Source organism: Nipponia nippon, unplaced genomic scaffold (assembly GCF_047370975.1).
Source record: "Nipponia nippon isolate SJK-2023a ecotype South Korea unplaced genomic scaffold, ASM4737097v1 scaffold_3, whole genome shotgun sequence".
In the NCBI taxonomy this organism is placed as follows: Eukaryota; Metazoa; Chordata; class Aves; order Pelecaniformes; family Threskiornithidae; genus Nipponia; species Nipponia nippon.
In genome coordinates this window covers 112,447,158-112,463,725 of record NW_028262347.1, presented here as the reverse complement: position 1 = coordinate 112,463,725, position 16,568 = coordinate 112,447,158, and the positions used below count along the sequence as shown (strand labels likewise).

The window sequence follows — 16,568 nt, the reverse complement described above, 5'->3', positions numbered from 1 at the left end:
GCCGCGCCTGCGCAGTGCAGCCGCCGGGGCGCTGCGGCAGTCGCGCGGGGCAGTTCTTCCGAGCGCGGCAGGAGGTGAGAGCGGCCCGGGCGCGCGGGGGCAGTGCGCGCGTGCGGGTGCGCGTGCGCGCGCCGTGGCGCGTGGCGGCGACCGTTGGGGGGCGACTGGGGGGGGGGGGAAGCGCCCCCTCCCCGCTCCCCTCAGGCGCCCGCCCTGGGAAGAGGGGCGATCTGTCCGCCGCCGGGGCTGAGGAGGGGAGGGGAGGGGCAGTGAGCGGAGCCCGGGTGGCCGCCGGCGGCACTTCCCCTTCTGCCGGTGAGGGGATCCTCTCGGAGGCATCGCCCGCCGGCTCCGCCGCTTCCCCGGGATCCGGCTGGCCCCCTCCCCTGCCCGGCCGCTCTGTCCCGGGAGCTCCTGTTGCCTTCCCATCCCGCGTCCCGAGCAGGGCGGCCCCCAGGTTACCTCAGCCCATCCCCGTACGGGCCACCCCTCTCCTGTCCCCGGCGGGGTGAACCCCGCAGCCCTTCTCCTCCCCGCGGGGCCCCGAGCTGCCCCCGCCCTCAGGCCGGCGGGGTGCGCCCCGGAGCTGCCCCCCTCCCTGGGGCAGGGCGGCCGTTCGCCAGCCGCCCCGGGGCGGCGAGCGCTCTCCCCCCTCTGCCGTGCGAGGAGCAGCGTGAGGAGAAGGAGCCCTCGGGAGGGTGTTTCTGAGGTTCGGGGCCAGCACCCGGCGTGTTCGTTTCCGCCTTCCGTCCCACGTGGACCGGAGGGGCCCCGGCGGCACCTTGCAGCTCGGAGCCTCCCCCCGGGGCAGCCGCCACCCCGGCTGGGGAGGTGGGTAGAGGCGATCCCCATCGCTGGGGATCGCGGCGCTGGGCAGAACGCTTCCCGCACAGCCTTGCATCAGGGCGAGGGTTCATTGTCACTGCTCTGTTTGGTTTGAATTGCTCTTGGCAATCCCGCTATATCAGCCTTCAGCTGATAACCTAAAGACAGGAGCGAGGCACCAAATAAATAAATTAAAAAAAACCCAAAAACGCAAAACTGCTTTGCTCACATTTTGCTTACGCTTTTTTTTTTTAAATCCCTCCTTCTGTGCCAAAAATAATGTTGCCAAATGTATGGCGGAAACAAACCTACATTGGTTTCTGATAGACTAGATGACTTAATAGGGCAGTACTGTTTCTTGTAGCACAGGCAGTTTTAAAAATTCCTGGAACCACTGAGATTATGAAACCCTCAAGTTTATTCCCTTGCTAGTGTTTCAAAAGGCTGCCAAGCTGGATACTGAGGATCCTGTCTGACGTGGCCTTAACATTCCTCCCAAGGCATAATCACTTATGTTTTAAAAGGGTTTTTTTTTAGCTCTGGAAGATTTACCACTTGAACCTCAAAGATTGCAAAATACTTTCGAAGCAGTCACTTAGAAATGTCCCCCTCTTACTTACCCAAATGGTACCCTGTGTCAGTTTAGAATGACATCTTGTCACCGACTGAAATATATTGTATTGATCCGTATACCTGTTTGTCACTAGTGAATAAATCGAAAATATGAAGATTTTCAGGTCCTTTCAGGTGCTACGTGGTTTTATTGAAAACCAGAAACAAAACTCAAAACTACGTTTTGATCTTTGCTTCACGTGGTGAATTCGTAGTTCTGGCAGCGAGGAGAAACCCTGGTGTGTTTTACGTGCAAACTGATCAGCTCGGCTCTGGAAGCCTGTCGCAGTCCTTGTCAGCCCGTGTCAACCTAAACATCTTTTAGAGTAGAAATGCTATTTAAAATAATCTATTGCCATTAGTCCGCAGTCCAAAAGATCATTCAGGAACTTGCTGGTTTGATTAACAGCGGTTGGAGTTTGTTCAAGCATACACGTAGCTTCATTATATAGTACAATACAACCTTTACTCTGTATAGCGTCATTCAGACACGTTGTATGGCAAAGTGCACCGCCGAATTACATTTAAAATGCTCCATTGAATTAAGTACAATTGCAGAGATAAATGGGGAGAAAAATTGTAAGAATGGGAGAAATGTTTTCAGCTGAGGTTTGAAATTAACAGCCTGTTAGTAGGTTTGCATCGGTAGCATTAGCGTTATATGCTGTTTCTAGGATATACGCTAGCAGAAATCGGATGCAAGCTGAAATGTTCCCAGGCAAATTTCCAGTTTGTAGGCAATTTTTAATAATAATAATAATAACAACAACAACAACAACAACAACAACAATAACAAAAAATAATCATTCCCCCTTGAATTGTTACTCCTTGTCATGTTTGATTCCTAATATAGCTTGAATTGAAAGTTAATAGACCCTTCCTAAAATCACTAGAAATATTTGTCCTAGACTTTTTTTTTTTTACTTCTGGGGAATGTTTGTTTTTGAAAAAACAGAAACCTTAGTGTGGTGTTTACTGGTAAACACTGCGGTGTTGTACTCTTGTACATTGAAAGGAGTGGTTTATTTCCTTAAAAAATATACAGGTACATTATTTTTGTGTCTAAAGTAAAAGGGAAGAGAGCTATTAAAATATGATGTTTAGCTGATGCTTATTGGAAAAGCAGATCAGTTTATTTGCTCACATCATACCTGTTATTTGCAGTTCAGCTTAATAAAATAATGCTTCAGTTAAAAACTGATAGATGGGTGGTTAGCTCCCAGCGTGAGCTGTTATCTGGGGCGGCCCCGGGCCAGCGGCAGAGTGGGTTTGCGGTGCTCCAGGGCAAACTGAGGTGATCTGCAGCCTTTGAATCCCACAGAAATGGCAGATACCGGCTTGGCTCGCAGGGAGGTGCAGGAAGATGCTGGCTGCAGCTCTGCCCTGAAAGTCTTGGGCAAGAGACAGGAGCGGGGTCATGCAGGCGCACTCAGCGAACCCAGTCTTTTGTAGGAATTTGAAATTCGGGAGTGCTGTGGGATCTGGGTGGTTCGGTGCCACGCAGCTGCTCGCGCCGCTGGTGACAATCCCGCAGCGGCCGGTAACGGCCCCAGGTGACGGTACCAGGTAGAAGCTGCTTGGCCCGGGGAAGGTGGATTGACAGTCTCCAGCCAGGCTGCAGTGGAAAGTTGTCATAGGAACTGGCTTGCTGTTTGGCAGGGCCGTGCCTTGTCTTCACTCCTTTAAAAGAACACCTCGGTAACTCATCGCCTCAGGATAAGAAATACTCGTTTGCCATCCAGCGTAAACCCGTGAGGAGAGCAAGGCGCTTCGGCTCTGCCCCAGGGGAAACAGGACAGCGCTATCCGTCAGCAGGGTTGGCCTCGGCGAGGCACCTTGGGATGAGTTCGCAGGGCCTGCTCTGCGCTGTGTCCTTGCCTCGGGGTGGCTCACGCACGCTGGGTGTCCTGATATAAAACAGCTGTGGCTTTTTTAGCAGTGAGAATAATAGGACAGAAAACTGAACAGAATGTGCCCGGGAGTGGAAGCCTCGTCTTGCTCTTCGGGATGTGTTTGGGATGAGATATGTTACCAAGTCAGCGCATGGGAATTCCTCGCTTACTGTCTGTACTGCATCCTACTTTTAAAATTTTATTTAAAGTGTCAGCAGCACAAATACCATTTGAAATGATATTTGAAATAGCCACGATCTGAGTCTTCAGAAGTTGGCCATTCTGTGCTGAAGCATATCTTATTCTTTGAGCATCTCCAAAGTGCACATTCATATAAATATTTCCTATTGTAAAATGTCTGTTTTGTGTTACTAAAGAAATTATTATTATGTGTCATGGTTATGATGCTCGTAGCAATGAGCTGTATTTTGCTTTTTAATCATTATGACTCCTTAACTGGAATGGTTCCTAAAACCTTGGACTGTGTACTCTACATAGAGAGCGTGTATAACGTGAGTCTGCTTTCTTAACACAACCACAGAGAGAATAGAACTTAATGTACAGTAAATAAGCCTTAAGCAACATCTGGAAAAAATTGCATAGGTATTTAAGGTAGCCACTGTAAGCAATTGGTAATCTAACCCCGCCTACATACGGGTAGTCATTAAGTCTCATGCATGTGTGTGCAGGGCTAAAAAGGTGCTTGGGAGACCTGCCCGTATGGAGCCATATTAGGAGAAATACATTTTTCATACAACAGCATGAGATCAAGAAGGGAGCCTGAGTAATTCAGCCTAAAAAAACCCACAACGGTCTGTGTTGCATCTTACTACTACCTGAATGTGTAACAGTGTGTGCACCTTACTATAAGGTCAAAAGCAGATTTGCTCTTACTTCCCGGACAGTTGGGTCCCCAAACGTAGGAGCAGTGAAGGGCTGTGTGCCAGCCCTCTCGGTCCTGTCACTTTTTCAAGTCTGGTACAGAATGGTAGAGGCTAAACTTGTTGCTTGCTGGTGACCTTAGCTTATCACCCCCTGGGCATGAATACCTGCTGCGGGATTTACCAGCACAGCCAGCCCTTTTTTGGCAGTTTCATTAGAGATAAAGTTCTGACTAAACTGGGGAGGTTGGAAACCCCACTGCAGTTATCTGCATGCTACCTTCTCTTAACATGTAAGCAAGAAAACAAGTGGGTTCTTACCCTGTGCATCATACCAGCTAAATCTGCTTTAAATTCTGAAAGGCGTGAGCCCATTAAACATGGAGAGCAGGAGTCACAGTAGTGAGATACCTATAGAAATGATGCTGGGATGTGAGCAACCTGTTGGTTTCTCTTTTGAAATTAAAGGATGTGTGGGCACAGCTTCTGTAGGTGGATGGAAGAAGAAAGGGCGGCCCAAGGAGATGTGGTTCTTTTGAGATTTGAAGGTGGCTCCAAAGTGAAGTAAGTTAGTAGAAACTGATGTGTGGGAACAACGTACTCTAGTACTGCTTGTATTGTACCCATCCTGTAACTAAGAAGGCAGTTTCGGTCTCCAAAACTATCATGCTGGCTCTTCACCACAAGTGATTTATTTAAAAACAAAGGTTCCTTGAAGTCATTATGTGGTCCCAACTTAGCTTAATTTAGTTATAGAGTATTCACAACTCCCAGCTGCCTTCCAGATATTTTCAAACAAAGACTTTCTGTTTTGCACATGTGCTTACTACAAGATGATCGTTTAACCTTGCTTGGCACAATTGGTTCAGAGGAAAGGGTAAAACAGAGGTTTCCTGTACGGGTTTCTGCAGGAGGCTCTGAAGTAGAGCGGTTTTCCACTGTTTACTTAAGAACAGGCCTTTGGATTAGCTGGCTTTGACCCAGGCCTCGTAGTTCTCCCTGTTAACATTGGCATAATACATAAAGCACTTAAGATAGGTTCTTGCTAGATTTTCAGGAAGCAGATTCGTGCTGAACCCTGCAGGACGGTACGCTTCCCCAAAATACTTTCCAACTGGGGTGGTCCAGCTTTGGCAGTTGGGGTGGCCAGATCTGGATTGTGGGACCTTCTGGGTGGGTTGCCCCCTCTTGTGTGAGCTGCTGCCTTTCCCCTGGCAGCAGCTGCTGCCTGCACTACTGCGGTAGCGACAGCTGCATCCCAGCTGTGCATGCTGGCTTCAGGAGGAAGCGTTTAGCTGTTCAGGCAGTGTTTGCTGCTGAAATCATTACTCCTTATCTCCTTTGGAGAATGGTAGCTGTGGGTGGGAATCAACTCATACTTTACTACTTGGACTGTGCTCCTCTTGGCATTTGCATCAGATGTAGTGCATCTGGCTGTGGCATATAACACGAGAAACTTCCTAGTCGGCTTCTAAAGTAACCTAGAAAGGAAGGTAAATTCGAAAGATGGAAGACCGATGGTTTAGCATAAAGTATACCAAAATCTCTAGACCAGCTGAATTCAGCTGTTTGGGCTGATTCAGTTGGTGATGAGTTGCACGTAGGCATGCGCGGTGAATAATTAGGAACATGGGGTCAGAGAAGAGTATGTGAACGTTCTGCCCTCAGAAACCCAGCGAGGTGCTGAGTGAGATTTATGCCAGTGCTTTGTAATCATAACACAGCAACTACCAATAATAACATCTAAGAGTAAGTGCCAGCAAAAGGTAGGTTGCTTAGGTAATTTTGGAAGTCAATAAATAGAGCCAGTTGCAATTAAAAATAATCTTTTTAGATGTTGATTTCCTTTGCTTTCTCCATCTCCATCTGAGGTATCTTTTTTTTTTTCCCCTCTCAAAAGAAGAGTTGACCACGTTGGCAAAGGTATTTCAAATGTTTCTTTCTGATCTTTTCAAGTCACCTTTTTGGATATTATAAAGCAATTCCATTTCAAGACTGTGCAAAGACATATGTGGCCTTTGAAGTCACAGGAAAGGGCTGCAAGATTTGGTCCCGAGTGTCCTGGTTCAATCGTGTCCTTTCTCACATCCTATGCAGTATTCACTGATAGCTTTTAAGAACAGATACCCGTGATAGCTGCATAGCTGTTTCTTTTTCATTGCTTGTTCAGTTCCACTTTTATCATATTATTCTCCGTGTGTGCTTTTAGGTCAGGATGAGTTTATTCCCTAAAGAAAAACTGATCAGTTGAACATAAATTGCAGGTGCTCTGAGCAGCAGTTAGCTTGAGGCTGACCCTGGAAACTGCTCTTCCAGTTCAGTTCCTGTAGCTTTCCCGTCATTGAATGCAAGTAGCTGAGTGAAGCTGGAAAGAGGAATTTAACATAGAAGCAAGCCAGACTGCTAAATCATCTGTTAGTTCTGCTGTCTGGAAACTGAGGCAGGAGTCAGATTTCATTTTCTGCTTCATGTCGCAAGCGTCAGTCAGTGCACCAGTGATATTTAAGGGCAGGTCAGCAAGGCAGTGTCTGTTTTGAGTCTTTTGGTGTTCTGGGATGCTGCATTTCCACATTGCTTTCCTTTGTTAAAAAAAGGAAAATAAAACATTGCCTAAAGAGAAGTACAAACACATGAACAGGGTCTCTCTGAGGGGAGAAGTGGTCAGCAGACCTTTTCCACCTGTCATCAAAAGCAGGGCTGCAGCTGACAGGGCTGGATAGAGCTCTGCTAGGGAAAAATGATAAAAATGAGCATTTGGTACCTAAAGCTGTAAGTGGTTCAAGTAAGTAGACACAAACCCCCTCTTCTCTGTTCTTCAGAATGCTTGCTCTACACCCGAACGTGTCGCTGCTAAGCAGTGACTAGCATACCAGACGATCTTCTGCTAAGTCCTTTTTAGTTAATGATACGAATTTAACCTCTAGAAGGCATTAGCTTGCCTGTACCATTAACCACTTGGTGACCGCAGACATCCTGAGCAGAATGTCTTGCACGTGTCCTGGCATTTATTAGTATCCTCCTTATAGTGGTGTTGAAATGGGATGATTTTATAGAGAGTAAGTTAAAAAATGTCAGTGCTAGAATCATCAGCAGATGTGTGTGATATTTTATGAGCAAATTTTATACAAATTGGAAAGAGCTTTACTTGCTGTGATCTGAGATGAAGTATGGGTCTGTAGCCTTCTATAATTGGGGGACTTGTGTCACTTCTGATCCAGGGAAATAACACTGTGGCCTTTCTAAGAGTTTGTTAAAAGCACATCTGTAATCGAACCTTTCCTATTTTTTTCATGTGATAAGAGATGAGGTAGGTTCTTAACCTCTTGTTCTACATGTATTGTAACTTCTCTTGCAGTATTGCATTGGCAGTTTTACAAACCAAGGCCAAAAAACTCTGCTAGACTTGAGCAATCAGGAGGGAACGGATGATGAAAAACTAACAATGTTTTACTCATCTACCACTCATTTTTCTTCACTCACATTTCTTCACAGAATATCTAGTGAGTAGATATTAACAAAGACAGTAATAAAAAGCACTTTCAGTCCTCATAAATTGATGTGTGCTGATGGGGTCAAGAACAAATATCGGAAAGGTTAGGACATGTAGAGAAGTCTTCCCGTGTTGTGACGCTCAGAGCCAGGCTGGGATTTTTTTCAATTGCTGTTTTGAAAGCAATTAGAAGGAGGCATTTCTGTGGCTGCACAGGAGGCTTTGTGCTGGCTGGGCGCGTGGTCAGCTTTTTTTTTTAGCGGCTATAGTGGGTCAGGTAACATACTGAAAAAGAAGTCCTTCTCAGTGAATCAGGGCTGTCATACTACTCTGCTTGGGACAAACATTTTTTAAAGGCATCTCAGAACCCAGGGGATTCAAGCTGTTCACTCATCTGCAGCAGGAGCACAAGACTGTGCTGTTGAATGAGTCTTCAAGTCTACACTGGCGAGATACTTGAGGTTCCCTGAAGAGAGAAGTCCGGGCCAGAGGGAAGGTTCAGTGTTGGGAACTCTCAGCTCTGGTTTTGGGATAACAGGGACCTGCTGATGATGCCTTCTTAGTTGTTTGTTAATGTTCTCTCACCCTTCAGGCTGACAGGTTTCTTCCAGGTCACAGCTGATGGAGTAGGTCTGTCACTTCATCTGCATTCCCTCTGAGCACTGTCTATGCTGAGACACGTGCAGAGAGACTACGGTGTGTGTCCTCCTCCGCTCCTGCCAGGGAACAGTCTCCTATGTCAGCAGGATTGATTTAGCCTGTTAAAAAACAGTGGGCTGAAGGGACTCTGGAAAGACGACTTTGTTTTCCTCGAATGAAGTTGGTGATTTGTGTTTTGCTTGGATGGGGTAGTAGAAAGTTTCCGAAGAAAAAAAGTTGATACAGTTGGAAAACAGTATAATGGAGGCCTTTGGTATCACTTGATAAAGCTGAGGCAGTTAGGTTATCAAAGAGAAGCCAGAGACTTAGCAAAAGCTCAGAGTCATCATAGATGTTCAGTTATTTTACTGATGAACTAAGTTACATAGGTTGCCTAAGAAATGCTGTGTGAATTAGCAGTCTTTTGGAAGAGCATGGGAATACTGCAGGGAAAGTATTCGTAAAATTAATTTACTTGTAGAGTTTCCTGCAGTGGTGCCTTGGTACTACACATCTGTCAAGATTAAATGAGATTTGGGGACTGATTACACCTAGATGGGGACACTGTTGTGCCCTAAGGACAAACTTGTAATTTCATTTGTAATCAGGCAGACTACAATTGCTATGTTTGCCTCTGATTAAAAAACCAGGTCAGAAAAGAAGTGAATTGTACTCTGTATGCAGAGGGGAACTTCACACCATAAGAGCGCTTCAAAACACCTACAGACTTCGCGTTCCCTGTTTTTTCATCTTTGTGCTTGCTCGGTTGGTAGGTCTGTCTAGCTTGCTTCGCATCGGCAAGCAGCTGCTGTGTGGGACTCCTTGCTGAGAACAGAGCGCAGGGAAGGTTTTGAGTACACACCTTTCTGATCTCCATGATGAGCGATAAGTACGTACCCAACCTCTGGTTTGAGGAGAAGGAGGTTTTCTGTGTGGCTCAGGTGAGGGGTACCTGTGGTTACTGAATGAGAAGGAGCATAGAGAAGGAGGGAGTCATACTTCTGGCCTTTGTGTGCATTTCAGGAGAGTGTTAGAGCCAGTCCAGGAGTGATTTTGATCAGCAGAGCCTGGATGCAGACGAGTTTCCATTCTCACCTGAAAGGCTAGATCAGGCTCGGGGAAGGCTTCTTGGAAGAGAGATGGGTAACCACTATTAAGGACAAAAGTAGGAAGCCCGTGAAATCTGTAGTAGGCTAGTATGCGTCTGGAGGCCTATATGTTAGGATAACTGAGAATCGAGACCCTCTTTACTAAATGATTTCTGTATTTATCTTCACAGTGCCCTTTATAGCTGAGGAGTATCGTTATTTTATCTTGTTTGTGTTCTGTGGACAAACAGCAAGTGGAAAACTGGCTGAGTTTTGCATTTGAAGTCTATGGCCTTGCTGGGTATTAAGGCTTTCTCTCCTGTGTCTGGCTTAGTTCCATAGTCCTCAGCTCATCCTTCTTCTTTTGGAAAGGTGGGGTTATTTGTCAATGATCTGCCTGTTATAGGTGGGTAAGATCTCAAAAGGAAGAGAGACCAAGTTAGTGTATGAGCATTTGGTAAGCTTTTTCCTTCGAGAAGGTGGGAGGAGAAGGGAATGGCGCTGGGAAAGAAAACTCTTAGCAGGAAAAAAAGAACGTTCTCATTGGTTTTGACAGAGCAGCTCTCAGAATTACCGGATTGTCTTCAGCTATTAATCTCAGTGTTTATTTTCAGTAACTCTTTTTATGAAGGAGGAGCCAGCGTTCCCTGGTTCGAGTATGCCAGCTTCTTTACTCAGCAGCATGGCCCTTGGCGAGTGTTGTGTCCAGAGCCCTGGGGCTCATGCTGACTAGCCAGTTGGTTATCCACACCCGGGCTGAGCAGGGACTGCTTTCAGCCAAGGCTGGAGGGAGATGTGAAGTCATGTTTCCAGCCTGCGGAGATGGTTCAGATGCTGATTCTGCTGTAGAGAGGGCCCGTCCAGCATGGAAGAGGGTTCAAGCGTCTTTAAAAAAATCATCCTTATTCTTTCTTTTACTTTCAAAGATTAGAAAAAAGCCAGAATAAGCTTTTGGTATCTTTGCTTTTTCTATAAAATATTAATGAAGCACGGACCATGATCTTCAGAGACAAGAGGGTTTTTTACCAGTAAGCACAGTCAGTAAGGAAAGCCAATAAACTGTCCTCCCTCACCTTCAGTGTTCAGAAGATAAAGAGGACTTTTGGCTGTTTGCGTTATCCAAGCTGACCCAGTTGCATGCTTTCAGAATGACTCTGCTACTGATTGGAGTTGTGCATCTCAAATACTTTGTCGGTTGCTACTGCGCTTCTGGAAAGGCCCGTTAAGTCTGTATTTGCTTCCTGAAACACAGTGGAATCTAATGAAAAGCATCATTGTTTTGAAACACCGTGATCTGCTGCCAAAAGAGCTACTGTTGTATAATCCTTAATAGCAGGTTAGAGTGGCAGTTGTTCCTTGGATTGAAGTCGGTATGTGGATGGATGGCTTTCCAGTTCTCTCTCTGGGAATGGCACGTCTCATCTTGTTCTCTCTGTGAGAACCGTAGCTCACACAGAGGTGTTCAGCTGTCCTGACTTGGTAGTAGATCTTCACGCAGGTTTGAACGCCAAGAGTGTTAGTTAGAGGTAACAAGCTGAAGGGGATGGAAGAAACTGGCAGGCTCCTTTGAGAAGGGGGAGCAATGGTCTGGCTGCTGAGTAGCCAGGGCTTATATTTGTCAATTCTTGCCAGCAAGTTTTTTTGTTGCTAAAGATGCTTCAGATTGTTCTGATGTAAAAGAACAGAGTTGGAATAGAGAAGTTTGTCTTGACTTACCCTTCTGATTTGCAGAATTCAATGTGTTCACTTCCATGCTGACATTTCTGCCTTTCGTGCTGTTTATGTTAACCTGCAGCTTGGCTAGCACACTGTCATGCTTCATCTTTTTAGCAATGATATTAGTATTTGCAGATACCAGTCAAACATTGAATTCCTGTTGTGGTGGGCATTTGCATCAAAGCTTACCTCCTGGTCTTCAGCTAAAGCAAATACATAGGAAGTCTTAAATATTTTCTTTAGGGTACTGTATTACAGCAGAGGGATCAAATTAATCTCTACTTTTAATCTTTCAAGACCCTGTGCAACCAGAGCAATTGCTTACGGGAAAACAGTGTGAGTAAAATATTTGAATTATCTTACAGGTTTCTTGCTGGAATTTAACAGCTGGAAACAAAAGGCAGTGAGAGCAACATCTTCTTAGCCAGGTCGATGCTTGCTGGTGGCAGGCGCTCAGTTGGAGAGCCGTTTGGGAACCTCTGCAGCAGAGGTTGCTGCAGGCTGCTGAAGACCTTTCCCCAAGGAAGCGAGTTTCCAGGGCGGTTAGGGTGCACAGTTCATGCTGGTGTTGGCTCAGAAGAGCCTTTCTTTGTCCATTCACCTTCTTTCCAGGTGAAACTTCTCTCTGAAGGTTTCTTTCCAATATTGCTTGTGCCTCAGCCTCTTACTGATACATTGATTTATAAGGTGAGGAAGAGTCACCTGAGTCTTGATACTCAGTTTGACTGACCTGCTGGGTAGCTCAGGCTGTTGGACTTTTCTGCATTAATTCTTGACTCTCTGAAAAATGGCTGATGTAAACATAACCCGCCTCCACTTCATTTAGAGTCCTCTGGTGATGGAAAAACTATTTCAGAAATTTGTTGTTTCATAATTAACTGTCCTCTCTGTTAATATTTTTGTGTGGATTTATTTAATTTCCAGTCATGGGCTCTTGTTCTGTCATTGCTAGATGGAGAGTGCTCCACAGTCACGCTGCTTTTCTATGCGTAAATGCTTGTAGACTATTTTCAAATCACCTGCAGAGCCGCTCTCTGTAAATTGGCAATCTTCCACTCCAGCCTTATTCTCTTTCACAGCTTTATTCCTCCCTCAGTATAATCAGTATCGTTCTTTAATGGGGACAGCTGGCTGAAGACAGTTTTCCAGCAGTGCTTGTAGCAGTTACAGATAGGCACATGGAGTCCTGCTTGGTAGCCTTGTACATCCAAGGATCATATTTGACCTGTAGTTACTGCATTTCTTCGAGAGCTCATGTTCGCTCATTCTTCTCTGGGGCATAGCGCTTGTTCTTCTGGATCAAGTCTCACATTCCTTAAGTATGGTCCTCCTCCTGTTTTAATAGCAGTGGGACGATACGGGGCACACTAGACTTAGAGAAGTGGACTAGCATTACCTCTCACAAACTGTTTATGTAAGAAGCAGTATGTTGGGAACAGCTTAACTAAAATGGTAATTCTGCAGGAAATATTGAGAAGCACGAGCTATATGGTAGCTAGAAAATATGCTAATTAGCTCACTGGGGAATTTGTGGTTCCTGTTTCAAGGCAGTAAACTCAGTTACAGATAAATGAGGAGAATGGATGGTCTTATGGTACTCAGAGAGGGTCGGATTTGAGGTTTGCTCCTCACAGAGTTGCACTGCGGATTTCGTAGTTTTCCAAATTCCTTTCCAACTATCCATAAAATTGATGATAATTAAATAATGCTTAAAATATTTTAAATAACTAGTGCTCCTTGGGGTTCCTGCATGAATAGAACTCCTTGGATAGAAATGGATGGTCACCCGAAGAAACTCCAAATTTATCCATCTGTGGTTTTTAGTGCATCTAATGCATTTGGGTCCTGGATTATTACTGGAGCTTTAGGCACTGTGTAGCCACTCTGTGGATATGGCTGTCAGTAGAAATAGTCTGATAAAAAAATCCATGTAAAATAAGCAGGGTTTTGTTAAATATATTTTACAACGTATTTGATATATAGCCATTACTTTAGCCTCTGGCTTTATGACAGAGATAAAATTCAGCCTGAAATTAAATCAAATCCTATAATAAGCCACATGAGTAGCATTCTCCCTTCTTTTACCTTACCCATCCAGAAATAACCCATGAGTTACCGTCATCTATCAGTCAGACCACAGCCAAATAAATGTGTGACTGGGAATACTTTACCAATTTCACTAAAAGCATGCTCTTGGAAAAAGCAGCTTCATTGATGTCAGCACTGCGGTGGTGCCCAAGAGAAACAGCTACTCGCTTCCCACGGGAGGACTCAAAGCCAGCATCGGAGATTGCAAGCTTGGAGGTGGGAGGGTTAGTACAATCGGTGGAGCAAGGAGGCCGTTATCAATCTAATGTAATCCCGTGGGTCTTTGTATACTGCAAGTGGGATCTACTGTGAGCTCAATACATGTGTCTGTGGTTAACCTTAACAGGTTCTTGACAACAGGTCTCTACCTCTTTAATACCCTGTAATGGGCATACAGAATTATCCTGCGTAAAGCCAACCTCAAGTATTAATTGTCATGAGCTGAGAGTACGCTTTGAAGTGTCTGTTAGAAGTAATTTAATATTCTAATAGGAAGAGCGTATTTTGCCCTTCCTGCCATCATGAACGTGAAGCCTTGCTGTCAGAGAGGCGGCCACCCAGAAGTGGAAGTTCTTCAAGTGAAGAACTTAACTTTAGGCACAAGGAGAGGAAAAAAACAAAAAAGCTAATTTTCTGGTTTAGGTCATTTACAAGCTTCACTACTTATATTTGGAAACTGTGGGCTTTCCAGTGTTGCCAGAGATCTCAAGTCATGGACATACTAATTTTCCAAAAGCATCACTAATTAAAAACACCTTTTGGAAACAATTTGCTATTGGCTATTAAGCAGAAGCATTGGCAGAAAAAACCCAGAGTGGTTTGAGTTGTCAGAGCTGTGGGGGAGAGGAGTAACTGTGCGAACTAACAGTTAGAGCTGGTGTGTAAGGCTGTGATTCAGAAAAAGATCAGAGTGGTGTTCGGCATCCGTGCAATCCCTGCAGCTTGGAGCGAGTCAGAAGCCTGCTGCTTTGGGGCTTGTGTCATGCCTAAGTACAGGTAGTTCTCAGTCTTCAGGAATGTGATCTAGATACCTGGTGTAACTGATACGTTGACCAAGGCTGATTATATTTTTGTCTTCTGATTCTTCATTAATTGAATCCAGTGTTGTCATTTTCAGTACATTTCCTAGGTTTGCCATCAGGTAAAACCTGACGTAGACTAAAATATATTCAGCCAATTACTTTAGGATTCCTGGGGAAACTTTATCAGACTGGCTGGTCAAACATGTTCATCTCTGATGTGTATTCTGTAACATTCTCTCTGGTTGCAAACTGGATGGGACATATTTTGTTATCATCGAGGGATTAAACACTATCATCCTTTTTTTTCAATGCAAACTATAAATATTTCTTGAAGAATTCTACCCCTTCTGCATTATTCCTCATCTCTGTTCAGTAATGCCTCTGCTCACTTGCTAGGATTTCTCTTGTTCCTACCGTACTTAAAAAATATCCTGTGTATTGTCCTTAGCTCTGCAAAAGTGGGAGCTCTGCCAAATATTGCAAGTTGCTTTAGCACAAGACTTTTTTCTTTTTACATTGCACTGGTAGGAACTAAAGGAGTATTTTGTCCTGTTTTCCAGTGTGTTTTGATGGTACCCCTGGATTCTGTGATGATACTGACTTCTGTACACCTGGGACCTGTAGTTCTGAGTTATCAGGAACATTAAAATGTGGACTGGGGGGTCCCCCAACCATTCTCTCTGCATAGTTCTTCCAAAGCGGAGTGTGAGCAGAGATGTTGCTATTTAAGCTCACATGAATAGTTCTCCTGGGTTTCAGAAATGCCACTTAACAGTCGTCTTTTTCTCATTAGTTGGCATTTTTAGTACTGGAAAAGTCTACGTCACTTTGCCTTCTAGCAGTCCTAAGATGTCTCATCTTTGCCCCTTGTCTGCCACATCCCTTCAGTGAGTTTGTGACACACAAAGTTGGGGTTTGTGGAGCGTTCGAGGGCTCTTCCCTCCTGGACGCTAACTGAGTTTGAGTCACCCCTTGGCTGAGATGGGAGCCTGCACAGAAAGGACTGTTCCAGGGAGCTAGCCATCGAAGGGCTGGCACGTTAGGGGAAGAGGAGTAACTATGGATATTTATACGTGAACTGATTCATTGCCTTCGCAGAGAGCTTCAGTGTGGGCATGGCGGGTGAGATCAAGCACAGTGCCTGAGTGGTGGTGTTGAAGAGGAGACCGAAATGGTTGTGCAGCAAACAAGTGAATAGTTTGGGAGTGTGGGTGCAACATGGGAGAGCCAGGCGTCAATGCAGGGTTTGAATAGAGAGCAGAAGTCAGGCGCGTTTAGGAACGTGTAGGGATTTGAGCTTGCTAAGGGTGTATCAGTCTAGGTATTATTCCTACTGTGCGGTTTCAAGCAGGGCACATATATCAAGGCATGCTTATATTTATGAAGCTGGCAATGTTAAGCATGAAGTTATATTTAATATACTTTTTAGCTGACCTCTCACTGTCTGCCAGTTGATGCTACATATTGAAATTTGAATTTGTATTAAAGTATACTGTGCAGGGAAGATGCAGTGTGTCTCTGTGATTCATCCTGACAGCAGTAGGAACTCAGGTTGGTTATTAGAGATGGAGGATTTAGGACTTCTGCATTTGATTCCCACTTACTCTGTGTTATTACCTTCTCTGTGCCCTGCTATCCTTAGCTGACAAAATGGGGACAGCACCTTTTGCTGCCCCTAAATGTATTACGTGAACGAGAGTTTGTGAAGTGCTTTTGGATTGCAGGTGTAAGAACCGCTGTGCTGGATGAGGCCAGAAGCCTGCCCAGCCCCTGATCGTACAGCGGTGGTAGGAGATGCTATTGAGGGGGATGGCACAGCCCTGGCCGCTTTCTGCAGTCCATTCCAGTACGTCAGAGGATCAGAGGATACGATGCTACCCTGAGTGCATTTCACCTGCTCTGATGCTGGCTGTCCCAAGTGTCTAGCCTAAACTAGATGCAAGCTACTTCTGCCCTTGGTGAAGGGAGAGGGATGCTCCTGGAAAGTGAGTCACTCACTTTTCTTAACCACCTTTACATGGACAGTCCTCTCGGCTGCAGAAAAAACCCCTGCTTTTCCCCTCCCTGTTTGTGAGGCCACACCATGACCTGGACCAGATCTGAGTCCTGGACAAGCCAGCCTCAATCCTGTTCACTTTGCTTTTTCCCTTTCTCAGGATTTTAACATCGTTCATGCTTCCCTTGCTGAGACCCCCCAAAGCCACTTGAAATGGAGCAGCGTTGCAGTGGGGAGCCAGGAGCTGCTCTAGGCTTGGCAAGGGCACCACGGGGCTTGTCTGTACACCCACAGCCTCCGACTAGACACAAAGCTTTCA

At 45.3% G+C, this 16,568-nt stretch overlaps 1 protein-coding gene across 1 annotated transcript in view; it reads left to right on the top strand.

The window, feature by feature from the left end:
- Positions 1 to 2: 2 nt before the first annotated feature.
- Positions 3 to 16,568, top strand: part of NT5C2 (5'-nucleotidase, cytosolic II) — a 62,958-nt gene continuing 46,392 nt past the window's right edge. Inside the window, exon 1 of the mRNA XM_087766405.1 lies at positions 3 to 74. The gene's annotated coding sequence lies outside the window, so the exon portion shown is untranslated. The remainder of the gene's footprint in view (positions 75 to 16,568) is intronic.